The sequence below is a fragment of the Gallus gallus genome, chromosome 2, assembly GCF_016699485.2.
Source record: "Gallus gallus isolate bGalGal1 chromosome 2, bGalGal1.mat.broiler.GRCg7b, whole genome shotgun sequence".
NCBI lineage: Eukaryota > Metazoa > Chordata > Aves > Galliformes > Phasianidae > Gallus > Gallus gallus.
Genome location: NC_052533.1, coordinates 41,735,060 through 41,760,355, shown reverse-complemented (window position 1 = coordinate 41,760,355; position 25,296 = coordinate 41,735,060). Strand labels below are relative to the sequence as shown.

At 43.8% G+C, this 25,296-nt stretch overlaps 1 long non-coding RNA gene across 1 annotated transcript; it reads right to left on the bottom strand.

The window, feature by feature from the left end:
- Window positions 1–533: 533 nt before the first annotated feature.
- LOC107052529 lies at window positions 534–12,821 on the bottom strand. The gene is made up of 3 exons (XR_003073631.3): window positions 3,926–12,821; window positions 1,042–1,215; window positions 534–671 (listed from the first exon to the last, which is right to left on the bottom strand). It is a non-coding gene; the product is annotated as an uncharacterized LOC107052529 (long non-coding RNA).
- Window positions 12,822–25,296: the final 12,475 nt, after the last annotated feature.

Below are 25,296 nucleotides of genomic sequence, written 5' to 3'. Positions count from 1 at the left end.
GGAGAATCATGGGCAGGGGCAGATATAGAATGGCATACAGACTTTATAAAATATTCAAAAGCTGAACTATTCCGTGTATTTTTCCTAGAAGAAAAAATAACTTTAGGTTCCTGAATGGCCTCGTAAAGACCAAACGCACAGTTCATGCAATTCATATGCATGTATCTTTCAATGGACGTGATCTGAGGTAGCTTATTAGCCAGGTGAATTCAGCTCCTATTTTCTGAAAGCTCTAACAAGTTAATAAATAATGCATTCTTTATTTTTAGAGCTATCTGTTAACTCTCTACATAGCTCAAATGGCATATGGATGCCCAGGACTACAAAACGTTCAGAAATCTTTTTCCTCTGCTTTTTGATAATCCCTTTTCCTCCTGCTGAGAACATTTCCACCCTTGTGATTGCTTTTATTTGGCCCCATCCTCTTGCATGAAAGCAGATACCACAAATAATATCTGAGGAGGCTGAAGGACCAGTGATGTGAAAATTGTTTCAGTACTAATTCTGCTTTCTAATTATAGGCACATTTTTTCTTGAATACAAGGACAAGAAAACACAAGGTGAATGGTGCTGATGCTTCTGTCCTTCGCAGCAGCTTCTGCAGTGCATACCTGGGACTGTTGGGAAGAGGCTTCATTTACAGGTATTTTACCTACAAGCCATTCCACCTGCTGAGGAAAGAAATAGACATTTGTATCCGTTTATGTGTGTTTACATACATTTAAAGATGAGAGACATACACAGATATGCGCTACAAAATGAGCTCTTTTTAAAAACCAAATGGGTCGAATTGAACCAAATCGAATCTGTCTATTCAGAAGAGAAGTTTCTCATGGGCAAGGGGCACGATGTGTATTATCATTGCTCCATCACATGTTCGTCATGCCCCAGCCCCAGGTGGAGTCTTTCTGAACTTGTTCTTAGAGTCAGGTGTCATCATTGGCTGGGCTTGTATTTCAGTACGTATGGGAATGATGTCAATGCTGTCATTTGCTACCATTTTTTTATTTATTGGTTTATTTATTTTATTGGATACTATACCTGCTGATATGAGATCTTTCAGGCATCTGTTCCTGTTTGCCTGAATGCTTCTGCTGATTCTCAGTTTTCCTTGCTAGGACACAAGATACATGTTGATAACATCTCCTTTGTATGCCATGGACCTGATGAATGGAGCAGTCTCTGCATTTTGATGTGGACAAGAAGTAAATCCACCTGGGGAAAAAAAGGAACACAAATGAGAGCTCATAATGCAACACTGCTGACAAAATGCCAGCACTATTTCCTAGCATGTGTGGATATGAATCATAAGTAGAATCAAAGGGTTGTCTTGTCACTTTCCATAGGCTTGTAGCAATCATTTTTGAAACCTGAACATCATTTTAAAGGAAACTTGCCTTACCACTTTCCTTCAAGAAACTTTGCAAAATCTATTCTGTCCATAACACACCTACAGAAGATTATAACTCAGTAAGAACAGAGAGGGGGTCTGTCTTGGTAGCTACGTAGCATTTGAATGGGTCTCTCTCTGACAACTGGATCCCAATTTCCTGTGACTTTTAAGTGATTTCCTATAGCTCTCCTTTAACTTTCTTCTCTGTTGAACCTTCAACGTTTAAAATAGAGATACTGATCTAGGATCTGAAGAAAACGTGGGCCACAAGACGTGCATTTTTTTCCCACTAAACCAGTTGATTTCATAAAAAGATAGCACTTCTCCAATCATTTTCATTATTGTTTTCTATCAGTTTTCACTCAGCTTGTAGAAAGTTAATGCTGAGACTTCTTAACAGTTATCAAATCTGTTGGAAACTGAGACACACACAACCAAAAGTCATCCAGGGGGACAGACTAAACACAACTACAACAAGATACTGCAAGTAAGTCTTTCTTTAGAAGCCAAATTATACAGCATTTAAATCTGAGACAGAAGCTCTCAGAGCTTTCTGACCTGACAGATTTAGCATTAGAGAAAAAGAGTGGTTCCAGCTACAACACTTCAAAAATGTTTATGTAATCAGCTGGCTCTTAATGCACGTAATCTTGGCTCCCTCAAGCGGCTGGTCCCACAGACGGGACATTTTTCTTTGTGTTTCAGATCTCTTAGAAGTGTTAGAGGTCTCAGTTTCAGGGATCACAGCTGCAAACTCTGCTAAGATGCAATGTGCTTTTGCATGCAGCCATGGTCTGTCAGAAACTGGTACTCAGTGAATAAGATCCATGCAGCTCTGAGGACTGATCAAGTGAGAGAGGAGTGAAAGAACTGGGACTGCCTTTATTTTTTCACATCCTTTTTTCTTTTTCTTGCTGTCCTCTGGAGGATTTCCTTGCCATTAGTACTTTCCTCTAAATTCAGTGACAGATCCTAATGGTTTTGCTGCGGTAGTCTTCATTAGCTTTTCTAGCTGAGGTCTGCTCTAAAAACGGCTGGCTTGGGACCCATGGGACCCCTGCAGCTTCCCAGAGTTCAGCAAAGATGAATGCAAAATCCTGTACTTGGGACAGCCCTGGGACTGGGGCTGACTGCGTGAGAAGCAGCTGAATGTGGGGCATTGCTGCAGCCTTGCAATATTTAGAACAATAGGCACAGGCTGCAACTAGCGCAATTTTTGACAGAATAGAGGAGGGAAAGGTCAAGTCCTGGAACCTCCATCCCTTGAGGTTCTCCAAACTTGTCAGGATGAGGCTCTGAGCAACCAGCTCTAGTTGGGGATTACTCCCACTGTGGGACTGGATGATCCCAAGCTCCGCTCCAACCTCTTTTATTGAATAAACCACTGAATGAATCATAGAATCGTGGAATCATAGAATGGTTTGGGTTGGAAGGGACGCTTAAGATCATCTGGTTCCAACCCCCCTGTTACAGGCAGAGACACCTCCCTGTAGACCAGGTTGCTCAAAGCCCATCCAGCCTGGCCTTGAATGCTTCCAGGGAGGGGGCATCCACAACCTCACTGGGCAACCTGTTCCAGTGTCTCACCACCCTCACAGTAAAGAATGTCTTCCTACTATCTAGTCTAAATCTACCCTCTCCCAGTTTAAAGCTATTTCCCCTCGTCCTTTTGCTACCTGCCCTTCTAAACAGTCCCTCCCCAGCTTTCCCTTAGGCCCCCTTCAGGTACTGGAAGGCTGCTATAAGGTCTCCAATTCTATGGGCCAAGAAACATTTAGAGGGTCTGGATTTATCTCTTGTCTACTGCAGGAGTGCTTCAAAAGTTCGTGCAGACCCTGAAACCCAGCCATCCTGCAGCCATCTCTGCCTTGCTCTTGCCATCCTTTGCCCTTGCCCTCTCTGCCATGCAGCGTATCAAGCTTTACCCTGAGTGCTTCAGCCAGGGTAGGTTCACACCTACTCACCAAATACTGAGGCCACATATCTGTACCACAGGAGGCTCATTTTTGAATTCAGCTGCTGTTAACCCTGTGGATTTTGTGATACACTGACCCCCTCAGCACTAATCCAGCTTTGCTGCACTGCCCACATTCCACATGAGGCTGCCCCAGCACCTGGCAGCACCAGCTCTGCAGGAGCTGCTACAGCAGAGAAATAGCCAGTTCCCTGAGCGTGTAAGGAAATGTGGGGACACGACAAATTCACAAGGGCTTATGCCTCCATTTGTTGCAAGAGTTTGCAGTGCAAAAAGATGGAGACACATCACCTCTGCACTCGCCAACAGGCAGGTTCTCTGAGTTCCCAGTACCTGCACCTCTTGCAAGGCAAATCTCTGAATTTATCTCCTTCAGAAGGGAAGCTTTTGCAAGTCACCTTTAATTTATTAGGTCTTTCTTCACGGGGAGGCCTTGTTCTACAGCCCATTGTCAGACACAATTTATCTTCTCTGCTTTAACACTTTTTCATGTCCTTACAGGCAGAAGATTTCCAGATTTCTTCAAGGACATCTAACGATTGGTGTTTAATACTCACCAGTGCAGTATGTGCTGCTTCAGTCTCACGATGCAGGGATGTAACTTCACCTGTTCAGTCTGGAGATCAGCTGGAGAATAACAGGAATGGGAATTTAAAACCAAGGGGGAAATTTTATTTTAAACACAGAACCTAAAATCTAAATTGCATTTTTCATTTAATAAAGTAAGACCTCCAGAGTATTTGCTGATTGGTCATACTTCAAAGCTGACTGACAACTGCATGACTCCCCAATACCTCTTGAAGTGAAGGCTCCCCACTTCATTTATGCACAGTTGATGCTGCAACAGGTGCTGAACAAACTTGTCAATTTTCTCTTCCCTCTTTTTTTTTTTTTTCTTCCTTTCTGGATGTGAGAACTGGGTGTGGAAATGCGTGATGTGCTTCTTTAATCGGTGGGGTTTTTTTCCTTCTTTGGTTCAAAACTTTGTTCAGATGAGGGGAGAGCTTTTAAAGCAATTCTCCTCTTCCTTTTCACTTCTCACACACGTTGGTTTGCAACACAGCATGACTACCAAGAACACAAACCAGATTTTCTTCCAATTAAACTAAACTGGGAGATGTGGGACACCCATACTGCATTGTTCCAGTCTCTACTGGCCATCAACAGGTCTGGACTGGAAGCTTCTAAAGGGAAGCATCTTGATGCATGAATATCATGGAATATGGATGCACGGATATTGCTAGATTTGCACCTTAGAGCTCCAGTGCTCTACAGATCTACTCCTACTGGACTGCATTACCAGATCATGTAGACACAGCTTTTTCTGCACAAATGTTTTGCCTTTGGCTCCTTGTGCACAGGAACAGTTTGGATCTTACTCAAACAGTAAACATGAAAGATCACACACAATTATTTCTCTCTCAACTCTCAGGATACACATATGCTGACAGCCCAGTAAGCTTAGAAATGCAGTGAAGATATATACAGGTCATGCACTTCAAAAAAAAAAAAAAAAAAAAAAGAAGTCAGATCTCATAAATTATATTTCCAGATATAAATTTAAGCTCTTTTCACGCTAATAAAATTGACATGAGGTTAACCAGTCTGCTCCTCCGTCTAGCCAACACTTCAGTAACCTTTGCTAAATTATAAAACATATTTCTGCTCCTCCAGGTGTGAGGCAATTTCTGCAGATGAGCACTACTGTCTCTATGAGAAGACCACAGACAGACCTTAACGTTGCCAGCAGCTTTGACCTAAGAGTTTAACATACGTTGGATTGAGGAAACCACCATGGATATTCTCTGCAAACTCTTTCCTGGATGAGGCACCTTCCCTGAAAGGCAGCCTGAGAGTATAGTGCTGAGCATTGTCACGCAGGACCTGGAGTAAAGCTGAACTACAGTTATAACACAGCATGATATTACTTTTGTATTTGTTACAAGATTAGATTCTTGTCAAGTCATTTCTTGCCCCCATATATATCATTGCGGGGAGAACAAAGCAAAGACAAAAGATGGCTCCCAGTGGTGGGCAAGGGACAGCACCAGTTGCCTCTCTCAAATAATTCTTACAAGTCTTTGTGTGAGAATATACCTCTGTATGTGCATGTTTTGAATGCCATCTCAGTCATTTATTTCTGAATGACTTCTTTCTTATTACAAACTCCCTGTTCCCACATGAAAAGGTAGTTTACTTCTCCTGCTCATTCCTCTTTCCCATTGCTGAGACAGAAGGACTGCTGGTTATTCAATCTTCTTCCTAATGCAGCTGGGCAGCCCATGCTGTGCTCTGTCTTGGTGGGCCAAGAGAAATTTTTATTGCGGAATAAGCAGTTGATAAAGTGAGGCTAAAATAAAGTTACTCCAGAAATTATTGCAATACATAAAACCAACGTGTCAGTGATGCCATCCAGTCCAAACAAAGCAAGTGAGCAGCAGTGGCTTTGGACAGTGGATGCAGAGCACACATTGAGCAAGTCTTAACACGTATGAGAGAAATGCCTCCATTTTTCACCCTGGAGACTCAGTCAAGGCTAATTTCTGAAACCATTTATCCGCCTTAAGCTTGAGTGGGCTCCTCAATACACATCTGTAGCACCTAGGGCAGTTGCTGACAGCAGAAAAAGTAAGGAGAGCTGTGATTGTGGAAACGTGCACATCGTAGGGAAGGAGAGAAAAGGGCTGGCAGCACTGGAGGTAATGCTGGAGGGGAGGCCAGACATCCTTCACCTGAAAGTAGCGCCCTCCAGCAAATTTGGGTCCCCACTCTCTCCTATCCCTTCCAAGAGACAGGGCAAAGGAAAAGGAGTGAGCTCAGAAGTTGGTTGGCTGGCCCTCATAGGAATGGGATGGAGAGAAGATGCCCCAAGGCCAGCCCATAACGCACAACAACTGAGAAATACCCTGTGGTCTGAGTTATTCCCACCACCTTTCAATGTAACAAGAACATCAATATTTTGAATGAAAAGCAGAAGGAAAAATATAATGGATCTTTACATAGTACCAAGACACAATTTTCTTCCATCATTTAATGGTGTGTTTTTCTTTCCTGTGGAGTTTCAGATGACAGCATAGCCTGGCCTGGGCCTGACACATGGTATGAGGTACGTCTCATTAAAATGCACACTGAGTACCATTAAACAACATCAAAGTTAATTAATATCTATGTAGCACCTGGGATTTTAGGCAAACTGTAGCTCCAGCTGAGGAGCGTGCCCCAAAGTCTCTGTGCACATCCATCAAGTGGTGTTGGAAGCTTGGAAGAAAGGAACGTTTCCCTGCTGCAAAAGAAACACTGCTCACCATGCCTGTGCCCTACAGCATTGGAAGATGAAGGCAGAGGGATCACAAATACCCTCCTACAACCATTACCAGTTCTCAATAAAAGATGAACTAAGGAAAAATGAACAGTTTTTAGTGTAGCAACACAAGTGCCCAGTGAGGCTAGCCTCAAGGAGTGAGAAAGGAGGAAATGCTCCTCAACAAAAATTAATCACTGCATTTTTAGGAAAAGGGGTTGACACATACGTTAGGAGCCACGTGAAGGCAGAACTAGCCAAGCTTTTAGGTGGAGAAGAGGTGATAAATGCACTTTATTAAGTTGCTGCTAAAACTGGAGCAGATGAGATACGCCTTGAAGGAGATACTCATTTAAGATTGATGTGGAGTAAGTGTGGAGAAAGAGCTCTCCCAGTTGTCATTCACAATCACTCCCCAGTTTTTTCTAATAAAAATAATCTGTTAAAATCAGACTCTGTAGACAGCTTGTCTTTGGCTGCTAGTTCCATTTCTCATCATTGTTTCATACAGCAAACGCTTTTGGAATAAGAGAGCTACTGAAGAAGAGAAAATTTTGATATAGATCTTTAAGTTACTGTTATTTATACTGGCAAAGCACTTTATACAGCTTTAAAAACAGAATAATGGTTTCACAACACAAAAGATCAGGGAAGGTCCCCATGTTTTAAAAACTGCAAGTACTAGGCTAGAACCACTTAAGCTGATGACAGATTTTCCTTCTTTGTCCAGGTTTGCAGTGTCATACAGCCGCAAGGTGCCGTAGCCCTGTGCTAGCATGGGACTACAGAAGTGCTGGCAATAATGGAATGCTGTAAGTCCCCGGGATAAACCAATAACCAAGAACTGCAAAGCACCATGGAACACTCCTGCTGCCATGCATCTAAAATGCTCTCCTATACAACTGCTATATTGTTGGTTATCTAAAGCAGGAGATTGCTTGGAGGAAAAAAACACCCTCTTTCGCCATTTCATCATCTCAAAATTTTTTCACTATATTTCCTAAGCAAGCAAAAGCTCAGTGACACTGGATTCTCAAACTAGAGCTGAAGCGAGTCTGCAAAACCTTCAAGAATCCATTGTGTCCATTTCTTGTGAGTGCCATGAACTGCCTCTTGTTATTTGGCCATTAAGTTTGGGAGATGGATGGCAGAGTGTCTCTTCAGTAGTGATAACGCTGTGCCAGGACAAGCTTCCCCATTGTGGCCAGGCCTGGAGAAGCAGTTAATGCTTGTTGTTCTGAGATGACATTTGAAATTTCAAGCTGGCTTCATGATCAAGCCATGAAAGTCATCTTTAACTCTTCTACATGAGTCATGATTTTGAAACTTTTAACATGCAAAGAACATCCCCCTGCCTCACATAGCCTTGAAGTTCTTACCCACAGAATTCATCTGCAAAGATTTTCAACCGTAGAGCTGTGTAACCACCTTTCATTAAAAAAAAAAAAAAAAAGCATTTTAATTACTTGATAAGATTAATATGAAACACAAATCAGCTACTTGGAGACAATTGTGTTATTTTTCAATGCCACATCCACACAGTTCTTGAACACCTCCAGGGACTCCACCACTTCCCCTGGCAGCCTGTGCCACTGCCTCATGACTCTGAGAAGAATTTCTTCCTAATACCCAACCTGAACATCCTCTGGGGCAGCATGATGCCATTCCCTCTCATCCTACTGCTGTCACCTTGGAGCACAGGCCAACCCCCACCTTGCCATGGCCTCCTTTCAGGCAGTTATAGAGAGCGATCAGGTCTCTCTTGGACCTCCTTTTCTCCAGAATGAACAACCCCAGACTTAACAAATCCTTTGGGCTTTCCTCTTGAGAGAGGGAGAGCCTGTGTGAGTTAGCCAGCCAAAATCAATTTCTGCAGTTTTCTAAATGACTCACAGTCTTATGTCCTGTCATCAAGTGGCCAGACCGTGGACATTTGGGTATCTGCATTGAAATACTCACATCCCCAGTTTGCAGCTCACAGTGTCTTCAGGACTCCCTTCATCTCAGTTTGTCACGAACACAACTTTCAAACAGCCCATGAGACGTTTGTAAGATGCCTTGCCACAGGGTGCGGATGAAAAGGAGCTATATAAATGCAAATTGAATGTATTCATTTATTCTATACTGAAGGTTGTACTGAAGGCCAGGTAAATTACACCCACGGCATCTGCCTCTCAGCTCTTAATGTCACCCACTTCAGCAACTGTAAGTTTCCATAAAATTTGTTAAGCGCAATTTTCTTTTGTTAGCCATTGCAGACCATTATTAATCAAATTAAACTTCTCAACGTTTCTACCTGGCTGGACCCACTAGCTGCTGAAGGCCAGAGCCTGAGACAGCAGCGGGTGAGAGACATCTGTCCATCCAGCATAGCCTCACTTTGCCTGGCTCAGTGCTGAGATACTTATCGTATCTAAAGGGGGGCTGTAAGAAAGTAAGGGACAGACTATTTTTCAGGAACTGTTGTGACAGGACAGGGGGAAGTGGCTCAAACCAAAAGAGGGGAGATGTACACTGAACATAAGGAAGAAGTTTTGTTTTTTTTTTATGATAAGTATAGTGATGCACTAGAACAGGTTGCCCAGTGAGGTAGTGGATGCGTCATCCTTGAAGATATTCAAGGTCAGGCTGGACGGGGCTCTGAGCACCTGATGGAGCTGTAGGTGTCCCTGATCACTGTAGAAGAGTTGGATTGGATGGCCTTTAAAGGTCTCTTCCAACTCAAACGATTATTTGATTTTTTGAGATCCTCAGGACCCCAGGCTGAGTTCTGGCCCTGAGACATTCACCACCAGCAAGAGAGAGCCCTTCGCTACTCACTGTGACACTACCTGGAGCCCTCTCACTACTTCTTTTTCTCCCCTGCAAGTGTCTGCCTGTCACTGACATTGCTCTCATTATTGCTCTCTGAGGACTGGAAGAAAAGTGCATTTATATTTCCTGAAATGCTTCATATTCCTGTCATTGCCATTTCCCTGTGACCACCTTTGACCTCCGCAGTCACTTCCTGCACCGACGCTACTGCAAACACTTTTTCTTCTTTACTGCTGTTTGCTGTGCAATTTCACTTTTATTTTTCCATCTCTGTTTTTTGCATTGCTTTCCTGCTTTGCTCTTTTGTGCCCTCCCACACATATCCCCGTCTGCAGTGATGACCCAGGGGCACTTCCAGACATCGCTTCCTGCCCTCTGACATCCCCCGCCACGAGCCTTGTTGCAAGCTGCAATGATGCTGGGTCCTGAATACAGAGAGAGGAAGGTCAGCCACAGTGAGGCTCAGCACATGAAAGGAAGCTTTGCTTGTGAAACTTCAGAGAGCTCAGCCATTCTGCTGCTGGTGTATGGGCAGCCGGCCTCTTGCAGAGACAGCATGCCTAGAGGAAAACAAAGCTTGTGTCCCCTAACATGGCTGCACTGGTGTTTTGATACTCCAAACTCATGAGATGAGAGAAAGGAGATTCATTGAGGCACTCATGAGATTGGTTTTTCCAGCTCAAATTATGCAGGGAGACCTGAAGTCCTGGAGAAACAAAGGTTTTTATCACCCTAATCTGTGTGTGCTGGCTCCAGGCTTAGCCCTGAAATATGTGAGATCATTTATGTTGGTGTAGACCTCTGATCTTCTTTTGAAACTCATGTGTAGGTAGCTGCAGACTCATGAAACATATTGAGCAACTTGGATTTGTCTGTAGAATCAGTAAAAGCCAGAACTTAAGCTGCCAGAAAGCAGAAGAAACTCAGTGAAGGCAGTGGGTTTGCACTGATTGGCTTTGGCGTAGTTTACAATCCACAAGAAGAACCCAGTTGATTTGATTCCTGAGACAGAAAGAAATAATCTCTGGAAAGGAGACAGAAAAGCTACTGTTGCTAACTAGGATGTCCTTATCAGCATGGTCCTCGAGTCATCCAGCCTTGTTTACTGTAGCAAGATTGATGTGGTTCAAAATGGTACTTAGTTTTCATTATCTCATTTTCCTTTTTAAATGTTTCTTTCTTTTCCCTAGCAGGTGTTGTTTAACTGGCAGTGTGCTGGAGGAGGTTGGTATGAGGTTTTGTACTATCAGCTGATGAGTTCCTGGAAGATAAAAAAAAGGATGAATGCTGCTCCTGCAAAGGTCTATCCAAGTCCTTAGAAGTGGCACCCAATGCTCAACCTTCCCTTCCAGGAGGGCTTTGGTGAAGCAGCCCAAGAAAGATAGATCCAGAGTACACTGAACAGTAAGACTTCAGCAAAGGCTGTGACTTATCCAGTGCTCAAAGCTGATGTGGTGGTGAGGAGGATGGTGATACAAGCCGTTTCTCTGCCCTGAGAACAAACCAACTGCTTTGGATTTCAGTTGGGTTTTGTAGTCAGTTCATACGTCTGATTGATGCTATAGGAAATAGCTGCAGGGAAAGTAGCTGAGGAACACATGGAATTTGCCAAATAGTTCATTGGAAAGTGGCAAACAGCTCCAACAAGCCAAATGGAGTTAAGAGCTCCATCTCTCTGTGCTTTAGGAAGGGGGTTCTCATGCTCGCAGCCACCTGCACAGGTCAGACACGTCACACTGACATGGCTAGGTCAGATACTTTCAGCTTTCCCCACCAGTTCCAGCCTTGCCTGATGTCACATCCTGGCAAAACCAGCCATGATGACAATCCTCCTTCCCCAGAACTCATTTGGAGGAAACACGGAGAAGGGCCCTGCTGAAATCCACTACAGTAGAGAACAGTGGATAAGATGGACCAAGAGATAGGATCAGACACACTCACTTTGCAGGTATCAGGTGCTCGTGGACAGGCCACGTAGAGCACGTAGTGGGGCAAGAAGCAGCTAACACAACCCAATTGCATAGCTCAGTGCACGTCTGGTAACTCAACAGAATTAATCTTAATTTATTAATTTATGTTAGTGCAAGAAAAAAGAATACTCACCAGAATAAAAATGAGTAAAAACTGTTTAGGTATCAGATACACTCCAGAAATCAGTCATGATTGTAACCACTCACCTATTCTGTTAGAGATTTCTTGTCCCTTTAAAAAAAAAAAAACAAAACAATCCTTATGCTGTGATTTCTCTGCAACTGGGGAAAACTAACTCAACAAGAACAACAACATTTTGGACAACTTTTCTTTCTCTCGGGCTCACACTACTAAGCCTGAATGCAGCCCTTGCTGTTGCCAGGCGAGCTCCGGCAGATGGATTTATCTTGGAAACTGAGACTTTCAGGACTAAGCAGCAGCTGAGGAGAAAGCATGAGTACTGAGACTGGGAATCAAACACTAAATCTTTTGGAAGAAGTCAACCCTAAAGGCTGATTCTTTCTTTCTTGGAACAGAGAATGAGAAAGAAAACTTCATACTGGGGACCAGACACAGAGCAAGTTCCCTTCACAGCCAGCCCAGTCCATGCTGCAGGTCATCCAGGCCTGCTAATGCTTTGATAGATGGCTTATTAATCTGTTGTGCAGCTGTTATCATCTGCCCTTTCCAGTTACCCATTATGCAGCTAGAAGAAGGAGCTGTGGAGAGCCCAGCTACTGAATGCAGACTTTGTACAGCAACACATTAGACTATAGCCTATAACAAGAGCATGAGAACCAGTGTATGCACTGTCATCTCAAGGCAGACTACTGAAAGAACACTGGGGATCTGAAAACAGTTATAGATTTTCACATTCTGGGTAGTCTAGATAGATTTTGGAAGACATCGCACAGTGAGACCTCTAGACCACAGAGCACATCAGCAGTAAAATCTGGCAATGCATAGTGTTCTTCCAACACACCTGTGGCAAACACCTGTTGCACCTGTGCCTGTCCACTTTAAACCTCGACAAATCCTTCAGTGCCCATGCTGCAGTGCTCCCAGCCCTCCCTTCCCGTGGGTGGATCTGGAGCTGTAACCACATTTCTTTCCAGTTGTGCCCTATACTTTCCATGAAAATGAACACGAGAAGGATCAGCACTTCCCAACTCTGGGGTCTGAAATGGGGGGAGAGCAGAAAATCTGATGGATGAGGCACTCACCTCCTTGCATTGTTTTGCTTCATTCAGAGGACATTTTAAACATACCTACTCAAATCCAAATATCATGTATTCAATACCACATAGAGCCTGTTTGTTTGGGTAGTCAGGGAAGGACAACCGTCACCTTTCTTCAGAGTAGAGCTGTGGGGCTGAGGAGGAACCAAAATGCCACAGTTCAGGGAAGGACAGGCAGTGGGTAAACAGCAGGCTCTGGGCTGCCATCAGCATCCTGATGCATATACAGAGTACAGATAGCAAATCAGAATCATAGAATAGCTTGAGTTGGCAGTGACAGTAAAAATCATTGCGCTCCAACCCTTTGTAGTGGAAAGGGCTGCCACTCACAGATCAGGCTGCCCAGGGCCCCATCCAACCTGGCCTAGAGTGACTCCAGGGATGGGACACCACAGCTTCTCTGATCAAATGTTTGATAACGCTCATTTGTTGTGTCTAAGGTGTAATCTGCAGGCGCTGCTCACCTCTCACACATCCAGTCTGCCCCTCTGAGCTGGTGCTCCTTACCCCCTGACTGTGGGAGATGCTTAACCCATGCATTAACAACAACTTCAGTTTCCAGAATCCAGGCAAGTCTCTGTCTCAAGGAATAGCCATACACTGTAGTTTTAGTCCATTTCTCTTTCTGCCCATGAGCAGTATACATATTCTGGCAGTCCCATTTGGGACTCCACAGAACAAAGCCAGGGACAGTTATAGATAGCAGCTGGTCTGAATCACTGGAACTAAGGTATCAGAAGAAACACCACCTTAATCGGAATATTCTCAATCAAATCAATTAATGGAAATTAATTTACAGAGATAATTATAACAAGTAGCAGGAAAGCAATAGGAACAGCATACCTGGGTCCACTCAGGGGCTCTAAAACACTTTTCATAGCTGAGTCTTCCCAGGCAAATCCATCTGTGGTGAGGTGCTCTGTGTGCTAAAGTGAAAGAGAAAAGGATTTCTTGCACCACTTTTGTTTCAACTTTGAAAACTTGTTCTGAGTCTTAGTCTCTGGGGAATTAAGCCAATTATGCTGCAATCTGTCAAGCCTGTTAGGCATCCCCTCCTTCCAACGAGGGCCCTTTCCTGAGTGGCATCAGCTGAGTGAGGGAAGACTAACCAGGCAGAAGCAACAGCAAATCGTTCCTAACTAAATAATTGCAGCCCTTCATGTTCTGCTGCACTTCCAATGGGAGGTGACGATCTTTTCAGAAGCAATGCAGCTGAAACTAGAGAAGACTGATTAGGGCTTTTGCAATCAGATGTAGCAACACCTCTGAAGATTTTTTTCCTGATTAAATAAAAGATGCTGTAGTAGAAGTGTGAAATTCTCTGCATCATTTTTCTTGGAAAAGAAAACCAGCTTTGGCTGACACTCCTGGTGTGATGCTCCTTAAGAAGAGAACACCTCTCCAATCAGCTAACATTCTCCCTAGCACTTTCAAACACAAAAAGATCCTGCTGATGAAAATAAATGCTTCTTGCTTGTATCAATGCATAAAAAGTGTACCTGCAGAGCTGCCCAGGAAGGCAGAGAGGCCATCGCTCCCCATATATCCCAGTCCTTTTGTTTCACCTACAGAACTCCACACTGAGCTGAGGCCTGAACCTTGTAGCTGTGCTGTTCAGGCCTGCACAGGGTCTTCAGGTATTGATTTGCAGGTCACCTGAGGCTGAGAATCTGCCTTTCCACCAGCCCTCACCAGTAAACATTCCAACCTGAGCCCAGCTGGATTCCTTGCTCAGCTGCAGGCTTTGGGATGCGTTTTGTCTCAAAGTACAAGAAAGCTTTATGTACTTGGTATTTTTCCCAACATGAGGGATCAATGAGTCATCTTTTAATCTTCTATCTTTGTTAAAATAAACCGTCTGACTACGTGTCTCAGTGGAAGTGCTCAGACTGCTGTGGATGTTTTCTGTCCCTCTCCATTGTCTTCATATATGATTTCAGGCTCAGACCAACAGAACTCCAGGTGATGCACAAAAGGCAGTCTGTCATTATCTCCCCTCCTCCTATTTATACTCCCCAGTCCTTCTTTACACCCTAGGAATGTCTATCAGCAAAGATTCAGTCTTACAAATGCTCATTCAGGTGCTGGTTCTGCATAGGCCCAAGGAGCTCTCCAGGAGTGAGGTAATTCTATTCTCTGCACCTGCTGACCATAGCCCAGGAACTGGCCTTTCTTGGGTGCATTTTGCTTCTCACCACGACCAGATTACCTTGCATGACTGCCATGCCTTCCCTGTCATCTCCCCATTACAAACTGTTGTGCCATCATATTTTGTCAGCAAAGAAATTATGCTCCATTTCAGACCGCTGATAGGAGCACGGAGTGCTTTTGGCCCCATTCCAGTACTTTCAGCCCCCTCCCTGGGGAAATAAATACATAAATAATAATAATAAAAGAAAAGCAGTTGGATGACAATTCCCCACTGACAGGTAGTTTGTGAGCTGTCAGTGAGGAAGTCTGTAAGCCACTTAGCGGGTGTCTCAGTGATACTGCAAACTGCTCATTTCTTTGTGCAGCTCACTGCTATCCCCCGTGATTCCCATGGGATCTCAGGAAATCAATAAAGTGGGGTCATCTCAGCAGGAGCAGAAATTAGGTGGTGAAAGGAGTGGGGGAAGGACTGTAAGCCAATTTCTAGTATAATATGGAGACATCTGCTTTTCCCCAGCCACTGCTTCCTGCCCTTGTATGGCTTTCCCAGTCCGGTCTCTTCCCACCATTTCTCTGGCCACCCCAAAAACCCATTTCCCCAGCGGCCTGGCAACTTGCCTCTTCCTCCTGACAGCCCAGATCCAAAAGAAACCTCCCTCTGCTCCCCATTTGGAGACCAGCTGCAGTTGGCAGTCACCACATCAAACCCACAGATTGTGAAATGGCATTCGAGAGAGCTCTGTCCAAGGAGCCACCACCAAGCCATACCACAGTGACCAGGTAGCAGTGCCTGGTGCCCAGCAGCTGGACACAATCAATGTACAGGGTAATAACGTGTAATTTTGTGTGGTGGACAAAATTTCTCTCAGTGGAAATGAGCAGAGTGGGCGATGCACAGAGCTACCCACAAGTCTAAAGGTAAGAGCACACTTAGTGCAGTCTGTCTGATTAACCCATGCTTATGATTAGCTATCATGCACATCCATATACACATTGATTGAAGAACTTAGTCAGCACACCTCCTGACATATCAAACCCACAAAGCATATCAGACCCAAACCCCATCTACCTCTTGGATTAGCTCAGTTGTTTCATTATCACCTAATTTTCTTGCCTGCTCTCTCTACTGATGGAAGTGTGTCAATTTGTCTGATTCTCCAGCCAGTACCTTTGAGTTTCCATATTACAAACATCTCTGACTCCCATCCCATCTTCATCCCTGTGCGCAAAATGCTCTCATGTGATAACAAGTTGGTGCTTCTCTGGAGCTGTGTAGTGCACATGGGCCTACCTGTGCTGATGTGTCCCACTGGTTTGCTCTTTTGCCATTTCCCTTCTCGTTCATTTGCCCCAGCTGCCTGTCAGAGCTTCTTTTTTCACTTCTACATCCTCTGGAGCTGCCCTGCTTGCTGAGCAGGTACACTGCTGGTGATCCAGCCTGGCTGACCGCTCTGGGTAAAACCATAACGCAAAGCTTATACAACAAGAATAACATTTCAGAGCACACTGTTGTCCATTACACTTCTTCCTTAATTTCCCTTAATGAAGGAGTTCATATTTCATCAGTGACCATTTGCTGAAGGACAGAAGCTTCACCATCACATTAATAAATCTTAAAACAATGGCATAATTCAAACAACCTCCACTCAGCCTGCTGGCAGATCAAGGGCTTTGTTATGAATTGAGTTCAAATTCCTCATGGTGCCAATGCAATGAAAAGCAGTCAGTCAGTTTATTAACATGAAAAGAATCATTCCTACTTCAGTATATCTTATTATCCCAGGAAGGGAATTCAGACAGTCTGCTCTATTATGTTTGATGGCTGATATTAAACTCATCAGACTCAGATGTAAACTCAGACACATTTAGCAGTACTCCAGTATAGCAGAAGGCCTCACACTGTGAACTCTCTTGTTCACGTTCGATTTGCTAGGTAGGAGGAGGAGCACTGCCTCCTCCCCAGTGCTCCCCAGTGCCCTGTTCGGGATATATCGGGTCAGAGGACTGACAGGATGTGCCCCAGTAATGCCAGCTGTGGGAAACCTCAGATTCCTATCTGAATCTGCAAAGGCTGCCATGTTTACAGTGCTGTTAGCGCTCACAGACAACAGTGGTGACTGAGGAGTCACCAAGCTCTGGACAGCCAGAAACAATGGCAGTGCTTATGCAAGGAACTAAGTGGAGAAAGGAAAAGCAGAAAGTCACAACTCCGAGCAAGAGAGCTCTTTTGGAGAATAAATGCCTAAAGCTCACATCACCACCAAATGAGTTTCTGTCCTGCTTCCACAACAGGTATCAAAGTTAGTGGGTTTTAATGGGCGTTTAAAGGCCAAGTCCTGGGGCAATGGCACATGGTGTTTAGGGCATGGTGTACTTCTTTCAGGGCTCTGTCACTCATCAGTTATAGCCCCATCCCCACTGGGAGCATACATCTACCCTGCAGGACTGCTGTACTAGTTCCTGAAACAGAAGCCAGGATATTAGCAAATCTGCTGCCAACACACAGGGCATAATTGGAAATCCTCAGCCTAGCTGCTTGCTTATTAATAAAAACAGATTCATAATGTACCTGGCTCCTTCTGCCTGCTCCTGGGCTATAATTAGCTACTTGTGCGTAGGTGGCAGTAAATTGCTTCCAGTCTTCAGTGACAGTAACTCATAGCTGTGAGAAGGATGTAACAAAGGCATAAGGAATAGGGAAAGATGGTTACAATAATGCAGACAGTCACTACCACTAAACAGCAATAGCCCTTTGCACCTCAGCTCCAACTCTATCATTAGGATGAGACTCCTCATCGTATCAACATATGGCCTTGTTGGAATTATGGACAGATCATAGAATCATTAAGGTTGGAAAAGACCTCTAAGATCATCTAGTCCAACCATCCACCTAGCACCAGTACTGCCCACAGACCATGTCCCTCAGTGCCTAATGCACACAGTTCTTGACCACCTCCAGGAATGGTGACTTCACAACATCCCGCGCAACAGTCCAGCAGACTCCTTCCATACATGTAGCAGCAGAACTGAGGTTTTACCTGCTGTGTACAGCATTGCCCATGTGATGTCCCACATTCCTGTCCCCACAAATCCAGGAAGAAGCCCAGAGCAGAACAGGAGAAGCCCTGACCCACGGTCTGTGTCAAAGCATGGGGGCAGCCAGGTCAGACACAGTTGTGGGCCCCGGGCAAGGCCTCACCTCTCCCACGCTGTTCTGTCACTGCTGAGTTACAGCACAATGAGCAGTGTGAGAAGGCTCTCTGGAGGTCACCTGTACAGGATTAAATGCCTGAAGTAAACCCAGCTCAGTATGGATTGCTTTCTGAGCTCTGAATATAGCATGCAGAACTACATCTAGAAAAGATCTGATGCTGAGGTGAAGCAGATTTATGGGGAAAGTGCCATTCCAAGGGTTCAGCTGCTTACTTCCTGCAGATCATGGCTAAGGATTAATGTTTCTCTCCCTGGAAAGGTCCTTTAGTTCTAAGTTACCTTTACACATCTCTATTTCAGATGTTGTTTCCAGAGCTGAAGGCAGATGGAGCACCCATGGATGGCTCCAATGTGCACTGTTGCTGGAGCTCCCACAGCCAGAAATGGACCAAGATTCCCATTTTGGCCTGAAATTCTGTTAGTCATCCTTACCAGGCCCTGTGACCATACACCAGAGACATGATCTACACAAGGAGGTCTGTGGCTCTCAGGGAATAATTTCTTCTTGCTCTTGCACAGCTTTAATTGCACTGGTGCTTTACGATGGAGAAATATAATTTTTTTTGTGGATGTGAGAACACCACCCATTATAATTCATGGGAATCATTAGAATCATAGAACCACCAATACTGGAAAAGACCTCCAAGATTATCCAGTCCAAAAGTCCACCTACCACCAATATTTCTCCATTAAACACTGTCCCTCAGTACAACATTTCTTGAACACCTCCAGGGATGGTGACTCAACCACTGCCCTGGGCAGCGCATTCCAGTGCTTAACCATTCTTTTGGGGAATAAATTTGCCCTAACACCCAACCTGAATCTCCCCTGGCACAACTTGAGGCCATTATTATATCAACTCAGGTTTCACAAATCCTCAAATTTGTTGCCAGAAAAAAAGAAAGAAAGAAAGAAAGAAAGAAAGAAAGAAAGAAAGAAAGAAAGAAAGAAAGAAAGAAAGAAAGAAAGAAAGAAAGAAAGAAAGAAAGAAAGAAAGAAAGAAAGAAAAATCATATCTGTCCATTCTTTTTGATTGCAACTGAATATATCGAAAGTGCAAAAGGTGTCTTATTCTCTTTGGGAAATCAAAGCTTGTTTGATTGAAGCTCACTTTCACACAACCAGTTGATATAATTCATACTTCAGACATTTTCAAATTCCTTTTACTTTTCTACAAAAAAGACATCGATCCTGAAGATAAGTATCTTTCTTCACATTCACTCATCCAGGCCACGTTACACTTTTGGTGGCCAAACTTTTGATTAATTACTTGAAAAACTGTATTTTTCTTAGATGACAATAATGGCATGACTCTTCTACCATCTCTTCTGATTACCAATGCAGCAATAAGGTAAGTATTTTGATGGCGAAGAGTTAGATTCAGGTGTTGATGACACTAAAATACTGTCAATTTATTTCCTAAGAATAAAGCTTAAAAAACGCCTCTTTCTATTACATCCTCTTAGGTATTTCTTTACATGGAAGAATTCTGGAAACCTGCTTCTTTTGGTAGCTGAAAATCTAGTTCTTTACTGAGTTGTCTCTCTGATGTTTGGCTTTGTGGAGTCTCTGCAGCCAGAACATTATTTTTGTCTTGCTGTGATGTTTTCCTTGATGCTTTGCTTTCATCCCCAGGAAGAATCCTTGTTTGTAATTATTTCAAACTTTCAGAACTAATTTAAAGTGGAGGCAATGCTTGGAAAGTGTAAAGGAAAAGATCAACTCTTAAGAAAGGAAAATCAGAGGAGTGGATGTGACACCAACATAGCTCTGGTGTCACTTAAAAGGTAGTTGTTAATAAACAAATAGAGATTGCAACAATCGATCCAAAGTTTCTGAGAAGTTGTACCCATAAGTTTTACATCTATCATCAGGAATGTGGAGGGAGACTTTCCTGAAATGCTGCAAGGACTTGGAAACAGCTGTGACGCACAGTACCCCAAACTCACTCATGAGAGAATCACAGAATCAATGCGGTTGGAAACCCCCTCTCATATCACCTAGTCCAACCGCCAGCCCACCCCCACCACGCCCACTGACCACGTCCCTCAGTGCCACATCCACACGGTTCTTCAACACCTCCAGGGACGGTGACTGCATCACCTCCCTGGGCAGCCTGTGCCACTGCCTCACTGCTCTCTCTGAGAAGAAATTCTTCCTAATATCTAACCTGAACCTCAGTGGCACAACTTGAAGCCATTTCTTCTCATCCTAGGGACCACATGCACCCCTAATCTGCAGGTTAGTGGGGGCATGTGGTCAGTCACTGTGAGCAGGGATCATGCTGGTTCTGACAGGGCTACCAGCAAAGGCAAACATCCATGTCCTCCAGGAACTCCCTGCTGGTGGTTGAAGCCTTCAGGGGATGCTTTCTATTGAATCTTCAGTTGTTTTCAGAGTGCTCTCCATATAGTTCGTAGGTGAAGCTTCTGCAATTACCACACGCCAGTTTGGATCTTCACTTTTGTACTGATGTGTCCCAGGAGCACTTGAGAGAGTGCCTGTGGAGACTAGGAAGGCTGCTGAAGGGGGAAATGCAAAACAAATTTAATTTGCTTTATTTGTGTCTTGTCTCTTCCCCTGTACCATCCAGATCTAGTGTCTTGGCTTCTGATCTGGGTCTCTACAGTCTACTTAACATGACTGAACATTTTCTCTCCTTTGCAATAAAAGATAGCCCTCTGGCTCCATGACTAACTAGACTGTAAGGGAATAATTCAGCTGTTTTATAGGGAAAATTCCCCTTTTCTGGGAGGGAATTCAGTTACTGGTGATGTTGAGGATGACGCAGAGGTGACACACAGCAGCTCTTTCTTCAGTGGATTCCCCCTGCACTGTCTCAGTTGACTCCTTCATGCATTCCTGGTGCTAAATAATGCCTCTCTAGAACAATAGTGTCTTCGACATGCTTTTTTCAGCTTAGTTTGTCAGATAACTGAACTGCATTAGCCCGAATTCAGCACAGGAGCTGATGGTGTCATCAACACTATCCAGGGTGGACACTTTGGACCACCAGTGAAGGGCTGGCAATGTCAAGAACACCAGTGATGGTGCTCATTGCCTCAAAGCTGGGACCTGAAGCTCTGAAGACCTTGCTGAGGATCAAAAAGTCCCTGTCCTGTGTTTCTCTCAGTAATACCCACCTGTGTTCCTGGCAGCACAACTGCTCACCTAGCAGCAGTGGGGCTGATGCACAAAGCTAAACACATGCTTAAATGCTTCACGGATATAGGGCTCCCTTGGTCTCCTTTCATTAGGACCTTCTTGTTATCTACTGCTCTAAGTTATGCTTGCACATCTAACATGATGGAAAATAATCCAAGCAGACATCAGTAACAACACAACACCAAGAGCGATCTTTAAAAAGCCCATCTGCACTGATCTGGTAACGTGGGTTGGACTTTTTGTACATTAACAATTAACCCATAATTCATTCAGTGTAACTTTAATTGCCTCACAGATACACAATAATCTATTATTCTACCAAACGATGCTGAAAATAACTTAAATTTTTAACAATTGTAAAAACACACTTTTTATCCAAAGAGGTGGCAAGCACACAGTAGTCTTGCTTTCTCTCATTGCATTATTCTTGTGGTCTTATCCACACATGCCTGGATGTCTCCTAGGTATTACTTTTTAATCATCCACCCTCATTACATGTAGTGTTTTTTCCTTTTTCATTTTAAAGCACAAAGACAGAGAGAAGGCAATTAAAATTCAATAACGGTGCAATGCTTAGACACTCATTAAGTAGTCATTAGGTAGTCTGGAGACTCATTGTCTTCATGAGAGTTCATTTTCTCACTCTCTGCAAATCTCCCCAGCACGCTATTAGCTCAAAACAGCTCTTGCATCATGAATATGAATCCAGACATGTTCATGGAGAGATGCAGCAAACCCTGGGCTCCTCCAGCAGCACTCTGGAGATGCTGACGCCTGGAGCTAGATCTGCAGGTGATCCAGTGCTCACTTCCACATCCTCACCCCAGCCTGGCTGAGCAGCACCCCTCTCATAAGCCAGCCCCGGTTACCCGGACAGTCTATAGCAGGATGTGCCTCTCAGTGTCAGTAATGGGCAAAATCAGGCCACTGGGGAGTTGGGAGCAGTCCCCATCAGCATTAGAATCCAAGCTCCTCCCAAAAGAGCATTCAGGATGAGCAGACTCCAAAGCTCACTGGCAGGGGTAGGATAGTGGCAATATACCACCAAGTGTCAGATGCCCAAAGGCATCAAGAGAATAATGCTCACCCTCAAATGTGAGACAACCTCTCTCCAAAATAAGGATTGTTCCTGAGCACCGAATTTCTGCTGTTTCCTGTCCTTGAGGTGTGGGTGGAGGAGAGGGGGACAAAACAGCGCACACTAGGAAGGCCCCACAGCAGCTTTATGGAGTTCACTGGAGCTCACAGAGAGCAGATGACACAAACCCCACTGCATTATTTAAGACTACCCTCACAATGCTGACTCTTGCTAGATGTGAATCAATATAGTGGCCTCTGCCAGAAAAAGGAGGCTGCAATATGGAAAAAAGTTAGGTCTGTAAGCATCCTTTGCTGTCTCCTACCTTTATCTTGCCTGTGTGTTTGCCCAATGCTCCATCATCCCCGTTTACATGGACTTCAAGAGCCAGCAGTGGTCAGAGTTGATGTCTGGCCATGTCAAGGGCAAGTTCATGCTCTGGGCCTGAGTGCAGCTCAGAGCTGGTCATCATTGGGCAGCACCCACAGAGCCAGATCTTGTAGGACGGATGATCTTTTCCTGCACTAGAAAAGGACTGGAAAGGATTTTCAGACACTGGAAACCTCTGACAATTCATCTTATAGAAAAATGCCTTCTGAGGGATTATCTGGCAAGCCAGTCACCTCTAAGAAAGGACTTACTTCTTGTTTTCTGTGACAAATATAATTGGTCTGCCTTCTAATCCACCTATGGACAAGATGTTGACAGCTCTATTTCTTATCAAAGAACTCAACTGTCCTTTTCCTCTTTATAGTCCAAGCACTCTTTTAGTAAGCTCAAAGCCCCAAACCATTAAATAATTACTTGCCTCACTTCCTTTGTTTGCAATATCTCTGCATCAAGCAATATAGCTTGTAGAGTCTTTAGGACAGTCAATAAAAAAGCAGCAAGGCTGCCTGATGCTTGTGAAGCTTTTGGTACAAGTATGTAGGTCAAATGGGACCTTTTATGAAGGCCTATACACAGCAATTGAATGTCTTTACATTTATTTTCTTACATTTATTTCCAGCCACTCCTCTGTTGCTTTTTTACTGCTGAACATCCACGGTATTAACAGTGGGATTTTGCTGGATGTGAACTTACTTCAGTGTATGGAATGCATTTCATACATAAAAGATAGGGACTCAGTCTTTTCTTCATCGTAAGCCCTTTTCCCGAGCAAGCACAATAAACCTGAAAATTAAAACATGTTTTATATAAGATCTGCTCTTCTAAGGAAAAATCTTCTTTTATGGTGATTCATTGTGTGTGTCTGGATCTCACTATAATGCGATGATTTTGATTTATTTCTCCCCGTCCATCAATGGTTTATTAGGTTAGAAAAGGACTCTGCACATCTCTGTACACTGAGCTGTTTGCAGAGATCATTCCTTCATGGACTTCACGATGCAGTGACCATTCTGCCCTGTTTTCCTGAGCTCCTGTTTCCTTGAGAATTTTGCATTTCTTACGAGTGACTGATCTCTAAGGATATCATTCCCTACTTTTTTTTTTGTTAGTTCAGAGTTCACTCCTCTCCTTTCAAATGTGATTACAGAAAAACAATCGATCTAAAAACCATATACAAGAGATTGTCAGCACAGCATCTCAATCAACTCTGTTCCATCTAATCCTCATAGCACTGTATCAAGTGCAGCCTCACCAAGCTCACCGGAGACAGTCTATCGGCACTGTGGCACCAACCTCTCTGCCCTGGGATGTATGAAACTGCTCTTTGTCACATGTTTGGACTTACATACCCATTTCTGCAATGACGGGGAAAACACACCAAATGTCCACTGATAGCTACTAACTAAACAGTGCAGGAGAAGAGTCAAAGGCCTTTACGTGAAGACAGCCTAAAATCCAGCCATGGAACAGGTTTAATGAGCTGCAGAATGGAGTTGAACTGATGCACATCCTCCCCCAAGAGTTCGAGAGACAGAAAAACAGAAGACAATTTCAATGAGGGCTGGACCTCACTGTCTCTGAGAGCTGGCCACGGTCTGATGTAAATTCATAATTACTGGATGATGTAAATTCAACAGTTTGCTGAGAACTTTGGAATGGATGTGACCTGGAAAGGGCAGGGGTTTATTGGGAGACAAAGTCATTCTGTTGGTTTTGTTTTTTTTTTTTTCATTTCTTGATTACCTTATTTGAGTATTTGGATTCAGTATGTTGCTAGTACTTGTGGTAGATTAGCATACTGCAGAAGTTAGCTATTGTATAAGTCTTCAGATCTGAAAACTTGTGATGCCAAGAGAAAAAAAAAAAGCCTACTAAAACACCTTCAAATTGACTTCAAGACTGTTTTCAAGTGTGCATATGATTATTGATAATTCTATTACAATGCAACATATTAGCAAGCATGGTATTCAAAACACTCCATGTATTAAGCAGAGAGTTTGAGTGCTTTGTGAGTAATAAAATATGAAAATTAATACAAATAAAACATGCCCAAAAGCAATTGATGGCTTACAGAGTTTGTTTTTGAAGCTTTCGTGAAAAATCAGTCTGAATCACAGCCAGAGGTAGGTGTAGCAGTCAAGGTTGTATCTCTCTGACATTATTCTCATGGTATGCTAGTTGCTTACTCTTCACTCTTTGCACTTCTTCATTCCATCAACATCCAAGCACTCCTCTTATTTGGTATTTCAGTGGCCTTAATTGAAGTTGTGTATAAAACACATGGAATCGAGCACACAAAAACAACACTGAGAAGAATGGGGACTGAAGTCTGGCCAAGAATCTGTGCTTCAAACTGCCTCTCCACCTATGGGACTTGAAACACCACACAGACAAAAAGGGTTTTGCAACCTCAGTGAACATCACTTCACATTCACGTACTCCCAGCAGAAGTTGAAGTCAGACATACCAGGATCTCCTACTTTGGGCTGGCAGAATGATGCCACATCTTCCTTAGATGGCCATGCTCTTCTCTTCTGTAGTTTGTGTTACTGCTGGGATGGATAGGGATGACTGATTGCTGTTCCCTTTGAATCTCTTAAAGCATGC